The sequence below is a fragment of the Puntigrus tetrazona genome, unplaced genomic scaffold (assembly GCF_018831695.1).
Source record: "Puntigrus tetrazona isolate hp1 unplaced genomic scaffold, ASM1883169v1 S000000003, whole genome shotgun sequence".
Lineage (NCBI taxonomy): Eukaryota > Metazoa > Chordata > Actinopteri > Cypriniformes > Cyprinidae > Puntigrus > Puntigrus tetrazona.
The window spans coordinates 3276135-3285820 of record NW_025047683.1 but is presented as its reverse complement, the minus strand read 5'-3'; positions in this window follow the sequence as shown (position 1 = coordinate 3285820).

Genomic DNA, 9686 nt, shown 5'->3' with positions numbered 1-9686 from the left:
GGGCGGTCGGCCGGTCGGCAGCTGCGTTTGCATGTATTAGCTCTGGGTGCCACAGTTATCCAAGTGATGCGGGTGGGCGATCAAAGGGACCATAACTGATTTAATGAGCCATTACGCAGTTTCACTGTGCGACACGTGTGCACTTAGACCTGCATGGCTTAATCTTTGGAGACAAGCATATGTTACTGGCAGGATCAACCAGGTAACCCCTGGCAGGTCGTGAGGACCAACCGGCCTTGAGCGCGTTTTTGCCACTACACCACGGGTCTCAGTCCGCCTGAGGAGGGCCTGGGCAGACCCGCTTGGACCCTCGGCTGAGACCGGCCGCTCATAGGGGCGGCGGCAGCGGCTCGAACCTTCCCCGGCGGGAAGTGCGTTTTACGGGGTGGTGGCGGCGCTGGGATCGTGGCCCGGCGGCTCGGAAAAGTGTGTTTCCGGGAGGCGGGGGGTACCCGCGCGGCGTCGCCGGGGCGGCGTCGCGTTCTGCCTCACGCCCGCGGTGGCGGACCTCTGCGCTCTGACCCGGCCGTCTGAGCCTCCCTCCGAAGGTTCGGGCGCCTTCCCTCCGGGCTGAGGGCCTGCTCATAACGAGCGTCAAATTGCCCGGGCGCGGCGTGCTGTCAAAGCAGCGTAAACCCGATTGCCGCGTGCCCCTGCCGGCGCACTCCCGACCCGCCAGCGGCCAGCGGGGCTGGCAGGTGGGAGGTCTAGAGCTAGGCGCGCTTTCGCTCCAATCCGATCACGTTGGGCGGGGGCGCTCTGCGCGTCGAGCGTCCTCTCTCGTCTGTATCCGTGTTTCCAGGTGAAAGCGTTCGATAGCTCCCTCCGCCCGGGCTTCAGAAGATTGCGTTCAAAACCTAAGTCGATATGGACTTAGTCGTTTTTCGACTTTTTTCGCTCAGAGACTAAGTCCACAAAAACAGCGTTCACGAAATGTGTACCCATGTAAAGAGTTGCTCCTGTATGCGGCCACCTCCAGGATCGCGGGAAAATTTGAATCATGCCCGGGAGAGCCTCTCGGTGCAGGCCTGACTCGGGCCTCGGAGGTATGGAAGTCGGACCTTTCCCGAGTTGGACTTAGTGCAATTTTCGAAAGCGAAAATCATCCGGCGCTTCATCCGACCGATCGAGTCCGGGTTAAGTCGCCTTCGGGACGCTTTCCCAATCGACCCCGCCCGTCCTGGAGAAATTTTTTCGTTCAAAACCTAAGTCCAAACATCCAGGCGCTTCATCCGACCCGATCGAGTCCGGGTTAAGTCGCCTTCGGACGCTTTCCCACTCGACCCCGCCGTCCTGGAGGAAATTTTTGCGTTCAAAACCTAAGTCCAAACATCCAGGCGCTTCATCCGACCCGATCGAGTCCGGGTTAAATCGCCTTCGGACGCTTTCCACTCGACCCCGCCGTCCTGGAGAAATTTTTTCGCGTTCAAAACCTAAGTCCAAACATCCAGGCGCTTCATCCGACCGATCGAGTCCGGGTTAAGTCGCCTTCGGGCGCTTTCCTCACTCGACCCCGCCGTCCTGGAGAATTTTTTCGTTCAAAACCTAAGTCCAAACATCCAGGCGCTTCATCCGACCGATCGAGTCCGGGTTAAGTCGCCTTCGGGCGCTTTCCCTCGACCCCACGCCGTCCTGGAGAAATTTTTCGCGTTCAAAACCTAAGTCCAAACATCCAGGCGCTTCATCCGACCGATCGAGTCCGGGTTAAGTCGCCTTCCCGGGCGCTTTCCCTCGACCCCGCCGTCCTGGAGAAAATTTTCGTTCAAAACCTAAGTCCAAACATCCAGGCGCTTCATCCGACCCGATCGAGTCGGGTTAAGTCGCCTTCGGGCCTTTCCCACTCGACCCCGCCGTCCTGGAGAAATTTTTGCTTTCAAAACCTAAGTCCAGACATCCAGGCGCTTCATCCAGCCGATCTCGGCGGGTTAATCGACTTCTCGGGCGCTTTCCTCGACCCCGCCACCTGGAGATTTTTTTTGCTTTCAAAACCTAAGTCCAAACATCAGGCGCATATTTCAGAGCGATCTCGGCGGGTTAAGTCGCGACTTCGGGCGCTTTCCCACTCGACCCCGCCACCCTGGAGGATTTTTGCTTTCAAAACCTAAGTCCAAACATCCAGGCGCATATTTCAGGCGATCTCGGCGGGTTAAGTCGACTTCTCGGGCGCTTTCCCACTCGACCCCGCCCGTCCTGGAGAAATTTTTTGCTTTCAAAACCTAAGTCCAAACATCAGGCGCATATTTCAGGCGATCTCGGCGGGTTAAGTCGACTTCGGGCGCTTTCCCACTCGACCCCGCCACCCTGGAGGATTTTTTTGCTTTCAAAACCTAAGTCCAAACATCCAGGCGCATATTTCCAGGCGATCTCGGCGGGTTAAGTCGACGACTTCCCGGGCGCTTTCCCACTCGACCCCGCCGTCCTGGAGAAATTTTTGCTTTCAAAACCTAAGTCAAACATCCAGGCGCATATTTCCAGGCGATCTCGGCGGGTTAAGTCGACTTCGGGCGCTTTCCCACTCGACCCCGCCACCCTGGAGATTTTTTTGCTTTCAAAACCTAAGTCCAAACATCCAGGCGCATATTTCAGGCGATCTCGGCGGGTTAAGTCGCGACTTCTCGGGCGCTTTCCCACTCGACCCCGCCCGTCCTGGAGAAATTTTTTTACTTTCAAAACCTAAGTCAAACATCCAGGCGCATATTTCAGGCGATCTCGGCGGGTTAAGTCGACTTCCCGGGCGCTTTCCCACTCGACCCCGCCACCCTGGAGATTTTTTTGCTTTCAAAACCTAAGTCCAAACATCCAGGCGCATATTTCAGGCGATCTCGGCGGGTTAAGTCGACTTCGGGCGCTTTCCCACTCGACCCCGCCCACCCTGGAGATTTTTTTGCTTTCAAAACCTAAGTCCAAACATCCAGGCGCATATTTCAGGCGATCTCGGCGGGTTAAGTCGCGACTTCTCGGGCCTTTCCCACTCGACCCCGCCGTCCTGGAGAAATTTTTTGCTTTCAAAACCTAAGTCCAAACATCCAGGCGCATATTTCAGGCGATCTCGGCGGGTTAAGTCGACTTCCGGGCGCTTTCCCACTCGACCCCGCCACCCTGGAGATTTTTTTGCTTTCAAAACCTAAGTCCAAACATCCAGGCGCATATTTCAGGCGATCTCGGCGGGTTAAGTCGACTTCGGGGCGCTTTCCCACTCGACCCCGCCACCCTGGAGGATTTTTTTGCTTTCAAAACCTAAGTCCAAACATCCAGCGCATATTTCAGAGCGATCTCGGCGGGTTAAGTCACGACTTCTCGGGGCGCTTTCCCACTCGACCCCCTCCACCCTGGAGGTATTTTTAAGCGTTCAAAACCTAAGTCCAGACATCCAGGCGCATAATTCAGCCGATCTCGGCGGGTTAAGTCGCGACTTCTCGGGCGCTTTCCCACTCGACCCCTCCACCCTGGAGGATTTTTTTAAGCGTTCAAAACCTCGTCCAGACATCCAGGCGCTCGTTACAGCCGATCAAGGCCGGGTTAAGGCGACTTCTCGGTTCTACACACATTCCCAGACCCCGTGTCTGGATTTCAATTTTCCAAAGGGCCTGGGCTCACATTAACTAACGCAGTAACACTTTTGGGCATCGTTTTATTTCATTCTCTCGCCCTGGATGAATGTTTTCTATAAGGCCTGCGCTCACAGACTAACCCCATCACAATAACACTTATTTGGGCATGATTTTATTTAATAAAGGCCCTGGATGAATGTTTTCTATATAAGCCCTGTGCTCACAGATTAACCCCATCACATAAACACTTTTTGGGCATGATTTTATTTAAAAAAGGCCCTGGATGAATGTTTTCTATAAGGCCTGCGCTCACAGACTAACCCCATCACAATAACACTTATGTGGGCATGATTTTATTTAATAAAGGCCCTGGATGAATGATTTCTATAAGGCCTGTGCTCACAGATTAACCCCATCACATAAACACTTATTTGGGCATGATTTTATTTAATAAAGGCCCTGGATGAATGATTTCTATAAGGCCTGTGCTCACAGATTAACCCCATCACATAAACACTTATTTGGGCATGATTTTATTTAAAAAAGGCCCTGGATGAATGTTTTCTATAAGGCCTGCGCTCACAGACTAACCCCATCACAATAACACTTATTTGGGCATGATTTTATTTAATAAAGGCCCTGGATGAATGTTTTCTATATAAGCCCTGTGCTCACAGATTAACCCCATCACATAAACACTTTTTGGGCATGATTTTATTTAAAAAAGGCCCTGGATGAATGTTTTCTATAAGGCCTGCGCTCACAGACTAACCCCATCACAATAACACTTATTTGGGCATGATTTTATTTAATAAAGGCCCTGGATGAATGATTTCTATAAGGCCTGAGCTCACAGATTAACCCCATCACATAAACACTTATTTGGGCATGATTTTATTTAATAAAGGCCCTGGATGAATGTTTTCTATAAGGCCTGCGCTCACAGACTAACCCCATCACAATAACACTTATGTGGGCATGATTTTATTTAATAAAGGCCCTGGAGGAATGTTTTCTATAAGGCCTGCGCTCACAGACTAACCCCATCACAATAACACTTATTTGGGCATGATTTTATTCTATAAAGGCCCTGGATGAATGTTTTCTATAAGGCCTGCGCTCACAGACTAACCCCATCACAATAACACTTATTTGGGCATGATTTTATTTAATAAAGGCCCTGGATGAATGTTTTCTATAAGGCCTGCGCTCACAGACTAACCCCATCACAATAACACTTATTTGGGCATGATATTATTTAATAAAGGCCCTGGATGAATGTTTTACAAAGGGCCTGCGCTCACAGACTAACCCTACACAGTAACACCTTATTGGGCATGATTTTATTTAATAAAGGCCCTGGATGAATGTTTTCTATAAGGCCTGCGCTCACAGACTAACCCCATCACAATAACACTTATTTGGGCATGATTTTTATTTAATAAAGGCCCTGGATGAATGTTTTCTATAAGGCCTGCGCTCAAAGACTAACCCCATCACAATAACATTTATTTGGGCATGATTTTATTCTATAAAGGCCCTGGATGAATGTTTCTCTATAAGGCCTGCGCTCACAGACTAACCCCATCACAATAACACTTATTTGGGCATGATTTTATTTAATAAAGGCCCTGGATGAATGTTTTCTATAAGGCCCGCGCTCACAGACTAACCCTAACCTAACCTAACCTAACTTCTAGCCTAGCCTAATCTAATCCTAACCTAACCTAACCTAACCTAACCTAACCTAACCTAACCTAACCTAACCTAACCTAGCCTAGCCTAGCCTAACCTAACCTAACCTAACCTAACCTAACCTAACCTAACCTAGCCTAGCCTAGCCTAGCCTAACCTAACCTAACCTAACCTTAAGGCTAACTTAACCTAACCTAACCTAGCCTAACCTAACCTAACTAACCTAACCTAACCTAACCTTGTGTTGGGCATGATTTTTTACTCTATAAAGGCCCTGGGTGACAGTTTTACACAGGGCCTGGGGTCACAGACTAACCCCATCACAATAGCACTTATTTGGGCATGATTTTATTTAATAAAGGCCCTGGATAAATGTTTTCTTTAAGGCCTGCGCTCACAGACTAACCCCGTTACAATAACACTCTTATGGGCATGATTGTATTTAATAAAGGCCCTGGATGACAGTTTTCTTTAAGGCCTGCGCTCACAGACTAACCCCATCACAATAACACATATTTGGGCATGATTTTATTTAATAAAGGCCCTGGAAAAATGTTTTCTATAAGGCCTGCGCTCACAGACTAACCCGACACAGTAGCGCTTTGTTGGGCATGATTTTATTTAATAAAGGCCCTGGATAAATGTTTTCTTTAAGGCCTGCGCTCACAGACTAACCCCGTTACAATAACACTCTTATGGGCATGATTGTATTTAATAAAGGCCCTGGATGACAGTTTTCTTTAAGGCCTGCGCTCACAGACTAACCCCATCACAATAACACATATTTGGGCATGATTTTATTTAATAAAGGCCCTGGAAAAAATGTTTTCTATAAGGCCTGCGCTCACAGACTAACCCGACACAGTAACTCTTTGTTGGGCATGATTTTACTTAATAAAGGCCCTGGAAAAATGTTTTCTATAAGGCCTGCGCTCACAGACTAACCCGACACAATGCGCTTTATTGGGCATGATTGTATTTAAAAAGGCCCTGGAAAAAATGGTTTCTATAAGCCCTGCGCTCACTGACTAACCCCGTTACAATAACGCTCTTATGGGCATGATTTTATTTAATAAAGGCCCTGGATGACAGTTTTCTTTAAGGCCTGCCCTCACAGACTAACCCGACACAGTAACTCTTTATTGGGCGTGATTTTATTTAATAAAGGCCCTGGAAAAATGTTTTTCTATAAGGCCTGCGCTCACAGACTAACCCGACCCATTAACTCTTTATTGGGCATGATTTTATTTAATAAAGGCCCTCGATGAATGTTTTCCATAAGGCCTGCGCTCACAGACTAACCCGTCACAATAACACAGATTTGGGTATGATTTTATTTATTAAAGGCCCTGGATGAATGTTTTCTCTAAAGGCCTGCGCTCACAGACTCGCCCGTTAAAGCAGCGGCGCGCGGGGCACGAATTTCAGAGTTTTTAGAGAAAAAAAAAAAAAAAAAAAAAAATTAAAGTTGATGTAAAGTTGCTCCTGGGTAAACGGCCACCTCCGGGGTCGCGGTGAAATTTGAATCGTGCCGGGGAAGAGGCCTCTCGGTCGGCCTGACTCGGAGCCTCGGAGGGTATGGAAGTCGGACCTTTCCCGAAGTTGGACTTAGTGCAATTTTTTAAGCGAAAATCATCAGGCGCATATTTCAGCCGATCTCGTCCGGGTTAAGTCGACTTCTCGGGCGCTTTCCCACTCGACCCGGCCTCCCTGGAGAAATTTTTTTAGTTCAAAACCTAAGTCCAAACATCCAGGCGCATATTTCAGCCGATCTCGGCGGGTTAAGTCGACTTCTCGGGCGCTTTCCCACTCGACCCGGCCTCCCTGGAGAAATTTTTTCGTTCAAAACCTAAGTCCAAACATCCAGGCGCATATTTCAGCCGATCTCGGCGGGTTAAGTCGCGACTTCTCGGGCCTTTCCCCCACTCGACCCGGCCTCCCTGGAGAAATTTTTTTAGTTCAAAACCTAAGTCCAAACATCCAGGCGCATATTTCAGCCGATCTCGGCGGGTTAAGTCGCGACTTCTCGGGCCTTTCCCTCGACGACCCGCCCTCCCTGGAGAAATTTTTTCGTTCAAAACCTAAGTCCAAACATCCAGGCGCATATTTCAGCCGATCTCAGCGGGTTAAGTCGACTTCTCGGGCGCTTTCCCACTCGACCCGGCCTCCCTGGAGAAATTTTTTCGTTCAAAACCTAAGTCCAAACATCCAGGCGCATATTTCAGCCGATCTCAGCGGGTTAAGTCGACTTCTCGGGCCTTTTCCACTCGACCCGGCCTCCCTGGAGAAATTTTTTGCTTTCAAAACCTAAGTCCAGACATCCAGGCGCTTCATCCAGCGATCTCGGCGGGTTAAGTCGACTTCTCGGGCGCTTTCCCACTCGACCCCCTCCACCCTGGAGGATTTTTTACTTTCAAAACCTAAGTCCAAACATCCAGGCGCATATTTCAGCGATCTCAGCGGGTTAAGTCGACTTCTCGGGCCTTTCCCACTCGACCCGGCCTCCCTGGAGAAATTTTTTCGTTCAAAACCTAAGTCCAAACATCCAGGCGCATATTTCAGCCGATCTCGGCGGGTTAAGTGCGACTTCTCGGGCCAGCGTTCCCACTCGACCCCGCCACCCTGGAGATTTTTTTGCTTTCAAAACCTAAGTCCAGACATCCAGGCGCATATTTCAGCCGATCTCGGCGGGTTAAGTCGCGACTTCTCGGGCGCTTTCCCACTCGACCCCCTCCACCCTGGAGGTATTTTTAAGCGTTCAAAACCTAAGTCCAGACATCCAGGCGCATATTTCAGCGATCTCAGCGGGTTAAGTCACGACTTCTCGGGCGCTTTCCCACTCGACCCGGCCTCCCTGGAGAAATTTTTTCGTTCAAAACCTAAGTCCAAACATCCAGGCGCATATTTCAGCCGATCTCGTCCGGGTTAAGTCGCGACTTCTCGGGCCTTTTCCCTCGACCCGGCCTCCCTGGAGAAAATTTTTTTTCGTTCAAAACCTAAGTCCAAACATCCAGGCGCATATTTCAGCCGATCTCAGCGGGTTAAGTCGACTTCTCGGGCGCTTTCCCACTCGACCCCCTCCACCCTGGAGGATTTTTTTACTTTCAAAACCTAAGTCCAGACATCCAGCGCATATTTCAGCCGATCTCAGCGGGTTAAGTGCGACTTCTCGGACAATTTCCCACTCGACCCGGCCTCCCTGGAGAATTTTTTTACTTTCAAAACCTAAGTCCAGACATCCAGGCGCATATTTCAGCGATCTCGGCGGGTTAAGTCGACTTCTTCTCGGCGCTTTCCCACTCGACCCCCTCCACCCTGGAGGTATTTTTAAGCGTTCAAAACCTAAGTCCAAACATCCAGGCGCATATTTCAGCGATCTCAGCCGGGTTAAGTCGACTTCTCGGACAATTTCCACTCGACCCGGCCTCCCTGGAGAATTTTTTTGCTTTCAAAACCTAAGTCCAGACATCCAGGCGCATATTTCAGCGATCTCGGCGCGTTAAGCCCCACTTCACGGGCGCTTTCCTCGACCCCGCCACCCGGAGTATTTTTAAGCGTTCAAAACCTAAGTCCAGACATCCAGGCGCATCTCACAGCCGATCTCGGCGCGTTAAGCCCCACTTCACGGGCGCTTTCCCTCGACCCCGCCACGGAGTATTTTTAAGTGTTCAAAACCTAAGTCCAGACATCCAGGCGCATCTCACAGCCGATCTCGGCGCGTTAAGCCCCACTTCACGGGCGCTTTCCCACTCGACCCCGCCCACGGAGTATTTTTAAGCGTTCAAAACCTAAGTCCAGACATCCAGGCGCATCTCACAGCCCGATCTCGGCGCGTTAAGCCCCACTTCACGGGCGCTTTCCCACTCGACCACCGCCACCCGGAGTATTTTTAAGCGTTCAAAACCTAAGTCCAAACATCCAGGCGCATCTCACAGCCGATCTCGGCGCGTTAAGCCCCACTTCACGGGCGCTTTCCCACTCGACCACCGCCACGGAGTATTTTTAAGCGTTCAAAACCTAAGTCCAAACATCCAGGCGCATCTCACAGCGATCTCGGCGCGTTAAGCCCCACTTCACGGGCGCTTTCCCACTCGACCCCGCCACCCGGAGGTATTTTTAAGCGTTCAAAACCTAAGTCCAAACATCCAGGCGCATCTCACAGCCCATCAAGGCGGGTTAAGCGCCACTTCTCGAGCACGCGCACCTTCCACGAACCCCGAGCTCATCTCAGCCTTACAGACATCAGGCCCTGCTCACGACCGATCCCGCCGGCACACCTCGCCCTCTCGGGCATCACCTCCGAAAAAGCCTCCGTAGGGATCTCTCGAGAGGACCCACACCTGTTCTCCGTTCGTGCCCGGTACTCCCACTATTAAGCCGGGGTCACTATCTCAGCACAACGCTCTCAAAGAACCGTGCCACTGGTACCCCCCATCGACT